Below are 15,037 nucleotides of genomic sequence, written 5' to 3'. Positions count from 1 at the left end.
CCTCTGTCTCTCCTGCTAATGGAAACATCTTCTCCACATCCATTCTAGCCAGGATTTTTAGTATTCAGTAGCAGGATTTTGATCTGGCATTAATGTGGCAAAGAGGCCAGATAAATTATGACCCCCATTCCCCCCTGCCCCATGCAGTGATGAAGTCTGAGAGTAGTATTGCCCCATCTGTCACCACAGAGAATGGCAACATATGTTAGTATTGACCTCTGACCCCAGTGGTTTAAATGGCTGTATTCTATCGCCTCACATTGACCCTCCATATGTGGCAACTTCTGAGCACCGACTATATGAAAGTATTTGTTTTAAAAAATCAATAAGTTCCCCTATTGTGTTGGCTGATTGAAGATGTAGATCTCATAGCTGGTGATGGGTTGGCCATTATGTGTCAAGAGGGGTTAGTTCTGCCAGTGTTAATGGATGCTGAGGAAATTAGCTAACAGCTGTTTGAGTGGAAAATAGTCATTCTGTGTGAGTGCCTTCAAAATATATAAGAAAGCATTACTCATCAGAGAGGTGGCATGGTGGCACAGTGGTTAGCACTACTGCCTCACAGTGCCAGGGCCCTGGGTTCGATTCTCAGCTTGGGTCACTGCCTGTGCAGAGTTTGCACATTCTGCCCATGTCTGCGTGGGTTTCCTCCGGGTGTTACATTTTCTTCCCACAGTCCGAGAGACGTGCTGGTTAAGTGCATTGGCCGTGCTAAATTCTCTTCCAGTGTACCTGAACAGGTGCCAGAGTGTGGCAACTAGGGGATTTTCACGGTAACTTCATTGCAGTGTTAATGTAAGCTTACTTGTAACTAATAAATAACAAAAAAGGAAAATACTGGAAACACACACAGGTTGATCAGAATCTGAAAGGGAAAAATCCAAAGTTTGTGTTTCAAACGTGCTCCGTCATTGGAATAAATCATTAATTAAGTTTATTTACTAGTATCACAAGTAGGCTTATATTAACACTGCAATGAAGTTAGTGTGAAAATCCTCTAGTCGCCACACTCTGGCACCTGTTCAGGTCCACTGAGGATTAAAGAATCATAGAAAAACTACAGTACAAACAGGCCCTTCGGCCCACAAGTTGCACCGATCTTATCTCTACCTACTAGGCTTACCTATAACCCTCAATCCTATTAAGTCCCATGTGCTCATCCAGAAGTCTCTTAAAAGACCCCAACGAGTTCACCTCCACCACCACCGACGGCAGCCGATTCCACTCACTCACCACCCTCTGAGTGAAAACCTTACCCCTGACATCTCCTCTGTACCTACTCCCCAGCACCCTAAACCTGTGTCCTCTTGTGGCAGCCATGTTAGCCCTGGGGAAAAGCCTCTGAGAGTCCACCTGATCAATACCTCTCATCATCTTATACACCTCTATCAGGTCCCCTCTCATCCTTCGTCTCTCTGAGGAGAAAAGACCGAGCTCCCTCAACCTATCCTCATAAGGCATGCCACCCAATCCAGGTAACATCCTTGTAAATCTCCTCTGCACCCTTTCAATAGCTTCCACATCCTTCCTGTAATGAGGTGACCAGAACTGAGCACAGTACTCCAAGTGGGGTCTGACCAGGATCTTATACAGCTGCAGCATTATCTCCCGACTCCTAAACTCAATTCCTCGATTGATGAAGGATTACGCCTTCTTAACCACATCCTCTACCTACGAAGCCGATTTGAGAGTCCTGTGAACCCGGACCCCAAGATCCAGCATGTCCAATGCACCTCACCTCTGTCTGTGCACCAAGCCGGGAATGGAAGCCGGGTCCCTGGCACTGTGGGGCAGCAGTGTAATCTTGCTCTCTCGGATGCTGATCCATTGCGTGTTTCTCGAATTTTCTGTTTGACCAAAAGAACAAATCCAGTGTCTCTGAATGTTGGCGTACTCTCCAAGGGAGAGGGTGGTGCACAATATGTGCCAAACCTCAACGCTCTCTCGTTTCAGTCTTGTACAAGAATTTGGAGTTATTGATGCCTCAGGTTTGGGGCCTTGCATTGCATCAAACTGGACTGTCAGGATTGTTTGTTGACACTTGGGAGCCTTTATGGTGTTCTTGCTGGACCGTCTTCTGTGCATTAATATTTGTGCCGTGGTGTCCTGACCACAGCAGTTTCAGTGCGTGATTCATAGAGAAAAGTTGCATTTATATAGCTTCTTTCACAGCCTCGGGCTGTCCCAAAGTCCCCAATAAAATACTTTTTTTGAAGTGTCATTGGTTGAAGGAGGAGTGTTGGCCAGGGCAAGGAGTGAGCTCCCATACTGTCCTCTGAGTGGTACCATGCGATTCTTTTGGGTGGAACTTTCTCAAGAAAATGCTAAGTGTAAAACGAATAAGAAAACGGGAGGTTTTCTCGCCCTTTTTTTCAGCGAGATAAGCAACAGTAATTTAAGGCACCCTGTGCTATACAGAGGCCATAATGTGATTCTCACCAGTAGGGGAGGGATGGAGTCTCAGCTCAGCCGTGAGGCCGGCTGCTGAACTCTAGGGGCACCATTGCCCAGGAGCCCTGATCTCCTAGTATATTGCCCATTGGTGGGGACTATCTGTGATCTGTCTGGGAGCCCGGATGATTGTGTCCCAGGTCCATTAATGACATGGTAAGAATGTTATTAATATTCTGATTTTGTCAGCAAAACGGGACTGGCAAGATCATGAGAGACAAGAAATCGGGCGTCAACCCGCTTTTTCGCTTCTCACACTATCTTTTTATAAAAGTTTATATATTGGTCACAGTTAAGGCTTACTTTAACACTGCAATGAAGTTTCTGTGAAATTCCCCTAGTCGCCACACTCCAGCACCTGTTCGGGTCAATGCATCACATCTCTCAGAGTGTGGGAGGAAACCGGAGCACCCGGTGGAAACCCACACAGACACGGGGTGAACGTGCAAACTCCACATAGACGGTGACCCAAGCCGGGAATCGAACCCGGGTCCCTGGCGCTGTGAAGCAGCAGTGCTAACCACTGTGCTACCGTGCGATCTTACGGACTCACCATGCCAGTCAACTGATAAGATCCTACTCTTTATGTCAGCCTAATGTACAGTGGTTAGCACTGCTGCCTCAATTCAATTGAACCTGTGTCCCGAGAGAATTAGCCCAAGCCTCTGGTTACTAGCCCAGTGACATTACCACTTTGCCACCATCTCCCCCATGAATTTGTGATGTGGCCAGAAAGTAATGTATTTATGGGCAGCACGGTGGCACAGTGGTTAGCACTGTGGCCTCACAGCACCAGGGACCCAGGTTCGATTCCGGCCTGGGGTCACTGTCTGCTTGGTGTTTGCACGTTCTCCCTGTGTCTGCATGGGTTTCCTCCCACAGCCCAAAGATGTGCAGGTTGGATGCATTGGCCATGCTAAATTGATCCTTAGTGTCCCGGGATGCGTAGGTTAGAGGGATTAGCAGATAAGTATATGGAATTGTGGGAATAGAGCCTGGGTGGGATTGTTATCGGTGTACAGGCAATGGGCCGAATATCCTCCTTCTGTACTATCGGGTTTCTACGATTTTCTATGGTTCTAAGAGGGTATGGACAGCCTCAGTTCAACATCTGATCCAAAGGATGGCAGCTCAGACAGGGCAGCACTCCCTCAGTACTGCACTGAAATGTCAGCCTAGAAATGTATTTCAAAACTTGTGATCTGGAATTGGGAGCCACAATCTAGTGACTCAGGCAAGCGTGTCACTGACTCAGGGAGTGTCAAGGGTAAAATAGGGAACTGAAATGAATTTTTTTAAAGAATTCTAGGGCTGAGAAAAACTGGACTTTAAAGAGGGCAGGATGGATTGCTGGTACAGAAAGGCTGTATATAAAATTATTCTCGAACCCATAGGACATTCACAAAATCCTACAGTGCTGAAGGAGGTCATTCGGCCCATCGTGTCTGCACTGACCACAATCCCGCCCCATGCCCTATCCCCATAACCTCGTGCATTTGCCCTAGCTAGACCCCCTGGCACCGAGGGCCAATTTAGCCTGGCCAATCCACCTAACCCGCACGTCTTTACACTGTGGGCGGAAACGGGAGCACCCAGAGGAAACCCACGCAGGCATGGAGAGAACGTGCAAACTCCACACAGGCAGTGACCCAAGCTGGGAATTGAACCTGGGTCCCTGGTGCTGTGAGGCAGCAGTGCTGAGCACTGTGTCACCGTGCCGCCTAGTTGACGGTTTGGCTCAAATATCAGTACTCTTATCTCTTGACTCATAAAAGTCATGGGTTCAATCCCCACTCCAGACTTGAGCAAATGATTTCTAGGCTGATGTTTCAGTTGAAACATTGAGGAAGTGCAGCTTTGTTGGAGCTGACTTGTTTTTCAGATGCGTCATTAAAACCAAGAGCCCAAACTGCCTGCTCAGACAGATTTTTAAAAGTTTCCTAAGGTTGATATTCACCCTTTGACCATCCTTCACTTGCTGTTTGTGAAATGTGTACACTAATCAGATGCACAAGAGTAGCTTCATCCTTCATTTTACACTGGAGTCTCCCTGTATGTAAAGATTGAAAGGTCCACAGGTAGATCCCAGTACTGCCATCACCGGAACCTCTGTCAGGAGCCGGGATTGGGAAAGCCTAGGGTTGCTGTACCCTCTAAACCAACCTGGCAGGGAATGGGCCTCGACGCTCAGATGATACTTTAAGTGTACAAAATAATGCCAGCTGTGGCTCAGCACTAGCACGCCTTGCCTTCCACGTCACAAGGTTATGGGTTCAAGTCCCACTCCAGAGACTTGGGGTCGAAGCTTTGGCCACCACTCCAGTGCTGCACTGAGGAGGATTCTCTCCTGGGATAAGGCTGACGCGAGTGGTACAGTGCTTAGCACTGCGGCCTCACAGTGCCAGCGTGACTGGGTGACTGTCTTTGGGTGACTGTCTGTGTGGAGTCTGCGTGTTTTCCCTGTAGGTTTCCTCTGGGTACTCCCAGTTTCCTCTCACACTCCGAAGATTAGCTTTGGTGGATTGGCCATACCAAATTGCCCCTTAGTGTGTAGGTTAGGTGGATTTGCCTTGGTGGATGCACAGGTTTATGGGGCTTGGGCAGAGTGGTGTGCCTGGGTAAGATGCTGAGTTTAAAGAATCATAGAACCCTACGGTGCAGAAAGAGGCCCTTCGGCCCATCGAGTCTGCACCAAACACAATCCCACCCAGGCCCTACCCCCCTATCCCTACATATTAAACCCACTAATCCCTGTAACCTGCACATCCCTGGACACTAAGTGGCAGTTTCTTAGCATGGCCAATCAACCTAACCCGCACATCTTTGGACTGTGGGAGGAAACCTATGCACACACGAGGAGAATGTGCAAGCTCCACACAGACCGTGACCCGAGCCGGGAATCGAACCCAGGACCCTGGGGCTGTGAAGCAGCAGTGCTAAGTTGGTGCAGACTTGATGGGCCTGTTGCACTGTAGGGAGTCTGTGGCTCTATAGAATGGATTATATGATTATATTTTGAGGAAGGGCAAAGGTCATCTTCCTGGTGTACTGGCCAGCATTCATAGAAATCATGGAAACCCTACAGTGCAGAAGGAGGCCTTTTGGCCAATCAAACCTGCACTGACCACAGTCCCCATCCAGGCTCTATCCCCGTATTCCCATATATATTTACCTCACTGATCCTTCTTACCTATGCAGACCGGGACTCTAAGGGGCAATTTAGCATGGCCAGTGCACCTAACCTACGTGTCTTTGGACTGTGGAAGGAAACCGGAGCACCTGGAGGAAACCCATGCAGACACAGGGAGAATGTGCAAACTCTGCACAGGCAGTGACCCGAGCGTGGAATGGAACCCAGCTCCCTGGCACTGTGAGGCAGCAGTGCTAACCACTGTGTCACCGTACCGTGCATGAGGCAAAAGGTCCAAAATGTGGGCCTTTTCCCATTACCTAGAGTTGCAGTACACTCAGCACAAGAACAGTTTCTGCTGTGTGTAAGTTGGCTGTCCCTTTTCTTATATTTCGTGAGGGGCAGCATGGTGGCACAGTGGTTAACACTGCTGCCTCGCAGCGCCAGGGACCCAGGTTCGATTCCGGCCTCAGGTCACTGTGTGGAGTTTGCACATTCGCCCCGTGTTTGCGTGGGTTTCCTCTGGGTGCTCCGGTTTCGTCCAAAAATCCAGAGATGTGCAGCTTAGGTTGACTGGCCATGATAAATTGCCCCTTAGTGTCAGGGGGTTAGCAGGGTAAACATATGGGGTTATGGGGATAGGGCTTGTGATTGTAGTTGGTGCAGACTCGATGGGCCGAATGGCCTCCTTCGACACTGTGGGGATTATTCTATGAGTGACTACACTTTAAACGTTCTGCTTTGTGCAGTGCTTTGGGGCACGTGGAGCTGATGTAAAGTGCTGTAGAAAAGCAAGTTTATTTTTGCATTAACAGAGTAGACCTTTCCTTTATTATCTATAAACTCCGTCTAATCGAATGCATCTATGAAGCTTCCAGTTTGCCTTAAAGATTACAGGGAAGCTGGGAACAGTGGAAACCTGCCCTGATAGAGCTCTGTGGGGTGAAGCGAATATTCTGTATTTCTAACTTGCTTTTGAATAAAATTCGTCCCCTTAACACCGGAAGAAATCAGTATGTGTTTGTTCAGAAAAATCCAGTGTGCGAGTCACTGCCCTGGATTTAAACTCAGGGGCTCAACCCGTGTGCCGTTACTGAGATGTGAAATAGGGAGCATCTAACACTGCTCCCGGCATCTAACTGCGAGGCACCTGTAATCCCACTCTCTTCCGTTTAATTACAGCTGGGAGCAGCTTGCCTGGGGGATCCCACAGGTACAGATTGGAGCTAAATTCATGTATTGCCGCTGTGTTGTCTGCAGAAGCCCGGGGAGTCAGAGAGGTGAATACACCAGAGAGTGTATGAGGGGGATCAGCAGCAAATAGGATTCTAGCAGCTGTTTGATAACAATGGGGCTTTAAGACAATTAAAGTCAGCACTGTTGGCTGAACCCCAGGCTGAGAATGCTTTTTCTTTTCCTTCTCCCTCTCCCTCCCTCCCTGTCTCTATCTCTCCCTCCCTGTCTCTATCTCTCCCTCCCTGTCTCTCTCTTCCCCAGTCTCTCTCCCTCTCTCTCCTCTCTATCCCAGTCTCTCCCTCTCTATTCCAATCTCTTTCTCATTCACTCTCTCTTTCCCAGTTTCTCTGTCTGTCCCCCTCTCTCTCGCCCAGTCTCTCTCTCTCTCACACACACACCCAGTCTGTCTCTTCTCTCTCTATATCATAGTCTCTCTCTCCCTCTTTCTATCCCAGTGTCTCACTCCCTCCCTCTCTTTCTCTCTCTCTCCCATTCTTTCCCAGTCTCTCTCTCTCTCTCTCTCTCACACATACCCAGTCTCTATCTCTCTCTTTTTCTATCCCAGTCTCGCTCTCCCTCTCTTTCTATCCCAGTGTCTCTCTCCCTCCCTCTCTTTTTCTCTCCCATTCTTTCCCAGCCTCTCTCTGTCTCACACATACCCAGTCTCTCTCTCTCTCTCTTTCTATCCCAGTCTCTCTCTCCCTCTCTTTCTATCCCAGTCCCTATCTCCCTCTCTTTCTATCCCAGTGTCTCTCTCTCTCTCCCATTCTTTCCCAGTCTCTCTCTCTCCCTCTTGTGGCGCTGTCACCCACACACTGACAGTTTGCTAGTCAGAGACTTCTAATGACACGGCAGATGGCTTACAGGAGACTGAAATATCCTTTCCTCTCTGTCACACGGTAACACTTCTGCTTAATTAGAGCATTCGGTCACATGATTTTTCTGCTGCTGAATGTAGAGGCAGCCTTTCCCACTCTGAAGTGACGGAGAAGCCAGCAACAGGACAAGGTGAGTGCGGTGTCTCCCTGCTGCAAGGTGGGCTTTCGGATTCAAGGCAGCAGGTGAACACTGGAGAAGGTGCACTGGAGGGGGTAATGGGGGGATATTGTGGTTCAACTGGTGTGGAGCAACTGGGACCCCCGCTGCCCAAATCTCCCTCTCTGTACGGCTGACAGCTCAGAATCAGGAGAAGGTGGGTGAAATCGGGAGATTTGATATGTTTTTTTTCTGCTGTGGGAGTGTGTGTGTGTGTGTGTGTGTGTGTGTGTGTGTGTGTGTGTGTGTGTGTGGTCAGGCAATGTGCAAAGCTGGACAATACTGTAATCAGATCTCAGAGAGAAACTGAACCCTGGAGTCCATGGGGACCAGGATGGAAAATTCTGCGACTTCAAACATTGTTATCTTTAATTTTTTCCCCTCTCAGTTGGTTGTTTGCCATTCTCCTTCATCTCAGCAAGTAGATTAAAGAATTAAGTCCTGTCTTTGTGCAGTGGTGCAGGTTTTACAGTGCACGGTTGCATGTTTCCCTGCCTAGACTAGCAGTGTTCCAGTGAAGTCGATGTTTAACACCTCCCAGATGTGACGGGAATGCCAGAAACACAGCACACCAATTAACGAAGCAAGCCTGGAGTTTGGCAGACAAGCGAGGTGTGAGTGAAATGAGGAGTGAGACTCGTTAAAAGAACCCACAACGAGGCACGGTGGCACAGTGGGTTAGCATTGCTGCCTTACAGCGCCAGGGACCCGGGTTCAAATCCCAGCTTGGGTCGCTTTCTGTGTGGAGTTTGCACGTTCTCCTCGTGTCTGCGTGGGTTTCCTCCGGATGCTCCAATTTCCTCCCACGGTCCAAAGATGTGCAGGTTAGGCATATTGACCATGCTAAATTGCCCCTCCGTGTCCCGAGATGTGTAGATTAGATGGATTTACCATGGCAAATGTGTGAGGTTACAAGTATGTGTGTGTGTTGTGGGGGGGGGGGGCGGGGGAGCTTGTGTAAAATACTCTGTCAGAGAGTCGGTAAGGACTCAACGAGTCTCAGTGGCCTCCTTCTGCACTGTAGGGAATCAGTGACGGTGTGGAGTTTGCACGTTTTGTTCATGTCTGTGTGAGTTTCCTCCAGGTGCTCCAGTTTCCTTCTACAGTCCAAAGATGTGGTGGGTTAGGTGGATTGGCTATGGTAAATGCACAGGATTACAGGAATAGGGTGAGGGGGATGTGGAGGAGGAGGTGGGCCTGGCTGGGATGCTGTTTTGGAGAGTCAGTGCAGACTCGATAGGCCAAATGGCATCTTTCTACACTGATCTGATTTGATTTAATTTTTTAAAATTTGATTATTATTGTCACGTTAGTATACAGTGAAAAGTATCGTTTCTTGCGAGCTATACAGACATAACATACTGTTCGCAGAGAAGGAAAGGAGAGGATTCAGAATGTAGTGTTACAGCCATAGCTAGGGTTTAGAGAAAGATCAACTTAATGCAAGGTAGGTCCATTCAAAAGTCTGACAGCAGCAGAGAAGAAGCTGTTCTTGAGTCGGTCGGTACGTGACCTCAGATTTTTGAATCTTTTTCCCAGTGAAAGAAAGTGGAGGATGTGCGTCCGGGGTGCATGGGGTCCTTGATTATGCTGGCTGCTTTTCCGAGGCAGCAGGAAGTGTAGACAGAGTCAATGGGTGGGAGGCTGGTTTATGTGATGGATTTCTATGTTTTACTGTTGGGGTTCTGTGGCTCTATGGAGTAAGCACTGTACCAATCCACCTTTGACTCATTAACTCTTGCTCTGGTGTCTTCAGGAATGAATCCTCTGCACATCTTATTTAAAGTATTAGGGATATGATAAAAATGCAGACTAACAGTGCGGGGTTGTCGGGGGAGGCCGGCCGTGTGAGAGAACCTCCGGGAATGTGTCAAACCAGAATAGGCAATCCTAACAAAAAATAAGGGGCACACATAGACTCTGTTAGATAACGGGATGAGATCCAGGGCAATTAAATGCATTTCTGTGAGTAATTCTCAGGGTCACATCTGGGCAGGACTGTTGGTGCTGGAGTATAGTGGCTGCCCACTATAGAACACCAGTCAGACAATCCATCTGCTCCTCTCCCCCACAGTGAGAGTCCCCCCCTCAGGGACACGTAGCGTTGGAGCTGGGCTATGACAGGAGCAGATTTGAGGGGCCACGTCCTTTCTGTGTTTTCTTGCTCTGAGTCTCGAGGTGCGACAGAGATGATGCTCAGTGATAAGAAAGAAGGATCCACATTTGTTGCTTTTAGCACCTTGGGCCATCCCGAAATCACTGGCTAATTATGTTCTTGCTTGAAGAGTATTGGGAGAAATGGGACTGCCAGTTTGCACACCAGAGTTCCAATAACTGCAATGAATTAAATGGCAAGATCATCAGCCTGAGTGATGTTTGTTGAGGAATAAAGATTATATGAGTGGCATAGAAAGAGTGTTGCTCCTTCCTAGGGTAGGAAAGTCAAAGATTTAAGGTGCGTGGCGAGAAGTTTAGAGGAGATGTGCGAGGCAAGCTTTTTTACACAGAGGGTAGTGAATGTCTGGAACACACTGCCTGGGGAGGTGATGGGAGCAGGTACGATAGTGACTTTAAGAAGCAACTAGGCAAGTAGGTGACTAGGATGGGAATGGGAGGATACGGGCTCTGTAAGTGCAGACGGTTTTAGCTTATATAGACATCATGATCGGCGCAGGCTCGGAGGGCCGTAGGGCCTGTTCCTGTGCTGTACTGTTCAGTTGACCAGGACATAAACCACCTCTGCTTGGCATAATTTAGATATTGTTTTTAATAGAGGAATGAGGCTAATTCTGGAATACATTAAAGAATTGGAGGAGTGTGTCTTTTCAAGGTTGTGTGCAAGATAATATCCTCACAAGATTTCAGCTCCTCTACTAATTGTTTTCACTTGTTTGGGAGAGTAATTGAAGGATTGGATGTTGTGAGGTCTCTGATAGATCCCCAGGGGAGTGAGCACAGCTCCTGTTGAGTGAACAGGCTGAGACTACACCTCGAACCTTTCATTTGATGTTGCTGAGTTCAAAGAGTTTGTGTTTGTGTACTGGCAGCAACCCTCACATCCTTGTTGATGATCTCACATGAGATTTATACTGACCTGCCCTGCCTTACGTACAAGTTATCCTTTGGCTGAGAGATTAATTGTTGCTTCAGGATTATTTTTTGCAATACTGTTCTAAGGCAGGTTCAAACTAACCATCTTGGGATCTTGCAATGCCTTCATTACTACCGGAGACTTGCTGTCTTTTGCAGAGGTGGCAGAGCCTTTGGGAAGATTCTAAGTGGGCTGCTTTCAGTTTAGCATCATCTGGGAGTATTGTGCAATGTGGGGAGAGTTCTGTGTGATATGTGGAGGGCTATGGGTGACATGTGCTCTGGGGGAGTTCTGAATGATGTGTGATATGGGAAGGGTTCTGGGTGATGTTTGATATGGGCGGTTCTGGATGGTGTGTGTTATGGCAGGGTTCTGGGTGACATGTGATATGGGGAGCATTCTGCATGATGTGTGAAATGGGGGGATTATGCATAATGTGTGATGTGGGAAGGGTTATGGGTGATATGTGAAATGAGAGGGCTATGGGTGATGTGTTTTGGCGGGGAGGGGTAGTTGATGGGTGACGTGTGACATAGGCCTGGCGGTGACATGTGATAAACTGTATTTGTGGGGAGGGTTCTAGGTGGTATGTGATATGGGGAGGATTCTGGGAGATGTATGATATGGGGAGGATTCTGGGAGATGTATGATATGGGGAGGGTTATGAGTGACGTGATATTGGGGGGATTATGGATGATGTGCTATGGTATAGGTTATGGGTAACGTGAAATAGGGATGTTTCTGGGTGACGTGTGATATTGGGGGGTTCTGGGTGATGTGTATTATGGAGAGGGCTATGGGTGATGTGTTATAAGTTGAGGGGGGGTGGTGCGGATGATGGGTGATGTGTGACATAGGCCTGGCGGTGACATACAATAAGCTGTATTTGCATTGCAAATTGGACATATCACATGAACAAGGACATGAAATGTTGGTGTTTGAAGATGCAGCATTTAATAACATTCCCTTTTTGTAATTTTTGAATGCATTACATTGAATATATTGCCTTAAGTCTGAAACATTTGGTAACAAACCCATCAACACTATGGAGCAGCGGAGAATTCCAGCCAGGATGGAGTTTGTGTTTGCCCCATTTAAAATGTCTTCTGTTGTCCCAGGAGAGAGGACCTGGGAACTCCCAGATGTGTGTGGAGGTGTGGCAGAGGTTACACCAGTTAAAAATCAAAGTAAAGTGATTTGAAAGGAAATACTCACCAGTTGTGCTGAAACATGAGCTATGTGTCTCACTTCCAAGGGTGCTGCTGATCTGAATTATTTCTAGTATCTTCTGTCAATTTCTCACTATCTATTTCAATTTGTTACTGCTCTGTCCTGGAGAGGTGTTTGGCACCGGGAATCGAACCTGGGTCCCTGGCACTGTGAGGCAGCAGTGCCACCACTTTGTGATGATCACCCCCAACATTACACTTTACCAGTTTAAACCTGGGCAGTGATGGATGCTGTAAATCAGCTCAGTAATGTAAGGGTTTTATCTTTGAGGATTTGATGTTTGCTGATGTGTTGTTACATGTTTGTCTCGTCAGTAATTGTCTCAGCTACACTTGCAAGGCAGAAAGATATGAATGAATTTGTTCCTAAACTAGCTTCTGAATAATTTAACCCTACTGTGTCCATGTGGACACACATATATATACACTCCTCTGCCAGTTAGATTACCCAAAAACTGCTGTAATGCCTTCTGCACTGTGGACGTCAGTTTGCATTTGAGATAAGAGTATTGGACATGCTGCTTGTTAATCTCCCTTTGGCTCATGTGCATCCTCTAGTTTCTTTGCCTGATCATTGGCGGTGTTGCCTTCACCTGTCTAGAGGAGCACGATGGCACAGTGGTTAGCACTGCTGCCTCACAGCATCAGGGACCTGGGTTCGATTCCCAGCTTGGGTCACTGTCTGTGCGGAGTTTGCACATTCTCCCCATGTCTGTGTGGGTTTCCTTGGTTCCTCCCAAAGATGTGTAGGTTAGATGGATTGGCCATGTTAAATTGTCCCTTAGTGTCAGGGGGACTAGCTAGGGTAAATGCATGGGGTTTTGGGGATAGGGCCTGGGTGGGATTGTGATCGGTGCAGACTCGATGGGCTGAATGGCCTCCTTCTGCACCGTATCTATGATTCTAGACGTTAAGGGCTACTGCAAAAAGATGAAGGAAGGCCAGCTGAATTGCTTTTGCAGAGAGCTGACATGGGCATGATGGGCTGAATGGCCTCCTTTTGTGCTGTGTATCCATTCCAGGTTTCCAGCTTCCGAAATTTCCTCCTTAAACCCATTCGCCTCTCCACCTCGTTCCACTCCTTTTAAAACTGCTTCAAATTAATAGCTCTGATCCAGGCGTTTGGTCAGCTGTCTTAATGTCCCCACCATGGTCTGGTTCCTGTCATTGTCTGATTGTATTTATGAAGCAGCTTGGACTGTTTCAGCAACGTGAAAAGCAGCAGATAGATGCAAGTTGTTGTGTTCTGCAGTACTGGGTGTATGCTGAACATGTCAGTAATGAGCGAGAGTAAGGACTGGGGAAGTTTGCAGCAGCCCTGAGCTCCCTGTCACTCTGAAATGGTTAGCACTGCTCTGAAATGGGAACAGTGATTTATTAGTATGCTGTGGGTTTTCCAGCCAGTGCTGACAGCGCAGTGGGCCTTTGCTGCTGAATATCATAAATGATGCTTTCTGAGCAGGGTTACAATTACACAGTGGGGTCCATTTTGATAGGTTAGCTGTCGCCTGTGGGGTTAAGCTCATTAAATCGGGAATTTGTGATGATTTGAGTCGAAACGAGAGAGTGAGAAGAGTCACGTTGCGCGGGGGGACCTGTTAACAGCCTAGTGCGAGTTACGTTAACAGTCCAGCGTGAGGATGTATTGCCTTGTTTGACAACCATTTTGACAATAGTTGATAAATGCTTAATGAGAGAGTGTGTCACAGTATGACTTTAACCATCCTCGGTTGCAGCGTGGGACTGTGAAAAATCTAGTGAAACATTGGCCATCCACCGTGTGATCCAACACTGTCACTATTTTTTGAAACTGCCTGAAGCAAGGAGCTCTCAGTAAAGGTCCATGAACTGGTTGCGCTGTTATTGAGGGTCAAAGCAGCAGTAGAAGGATGTAACTATGTACTATTGGATTGATGTGCTCTATTGTAAAATGAGGAGGACCACTCTTTGACTTTTAATTCGACCTGACACTGGGCTGACCAGCCAATCAGTTTAAAATTGTTATTCACACTTAACGATGTGGATTCTAACTTTCTCGAGGCGCACGTAATTCAGGTACCGATTTCCAATGCACTAAACACCTTCCCTTTCATTCGCATCATGTAGAATGGGTGGCACTGCTGCCCCACCAAGCCAGGGACCCGGCTTCAATTCCCGGGCTCAGGTCACTCTCTGTGTGGAGTCTGCACATTCTGCCCGTGTCTGCGTGGGTTTCCTCCGGGCGTTCCAGTTTCCTCCCACAGTCTGAAAGACGTGCTGGCTAGGTGCATTGGCCAGGCTAAATTCTGCCCCAGTGCACCCGAACAGACGCTAGAGTGTGGCGACGAGGGGATTTTCACAGTAACTTCACTGCAGTGTTAATGTGAGCCTACTTGTGACACTGATAAATAAAGTTTAACTTTAACTTTGAGAATTATAATGAATCCCTTTCCAGTCACTGTAAATGGCTGCTAATTTCAGTGTTTCTTTTGCTCACTGTTTGGAAATCTAATGGAGCAGACTCCTTCTCCTTCACTTCTTTTAATTTGAAGTATCTGATTAAAGCATGAAATTGCTCAGTTAATTTGATTCGAATGTGCACTCGGTTTGTTGCACTCACTGCTGCCGGGTTATCAGTACGAATTGCCCTGAGACAGCAGCCTATTGTGCAAAGCTGATCGATCTTGTGTCAAGTCGAGTCATTTTGATCAATGTTCTCTTGTTTGGATTATGCCGTCAAATTAATTATTTCATTGGAATATTTGGAGATTTGCTGTTTATGTTCTGACGTGTACAGCTCTTGAGAGAGCATTTGTTTGGAGCCTCCGCAGACATCCGCGCGGTGTTAAAGCCCCTTGGATATTTGGGTCTGAGTGCAGCACATTC

At 47.5% G+C, this 15,037-nt stretch overlaps 1 protein-coding gene across 6 annotated transcripts in view; it reads left to right on the top strand.

Moving 5' to 3' along the window:
• The window catches only part of osbp2b (oxysterol binding protein 2b), a 354,770-nt gene that overhangs the window by 248,775 nt on the left and 90,958 nt on the right, over positions 1–15,037 (top strand). The gene's annotated exons all lie outside the window — the stretch shown is intronic.

Source organism: Carcharhinus amblyrhynchos, chromosome 20 (genome assembly GCF_965287045.1).
Source record: "Carcharhinus amblyrhynchos chromosome 20, sCarAmb.v2.hapA, whole genome shotgun sequence".
In the NCBI taxonomy this organism is placed as follows: Eukaryota; Metazoa; Chordata; class Chondrichthyes; order Carcharhiniformes; family Carcharhinidae; genus Carcharhinus; species Carcharhinus amblyrhynchos.
The sequence above is the reverse complement of the archived record's forward strand: the minus strand, read 5'-3'. Positions and strand labels throughout refer to the sequence as shown.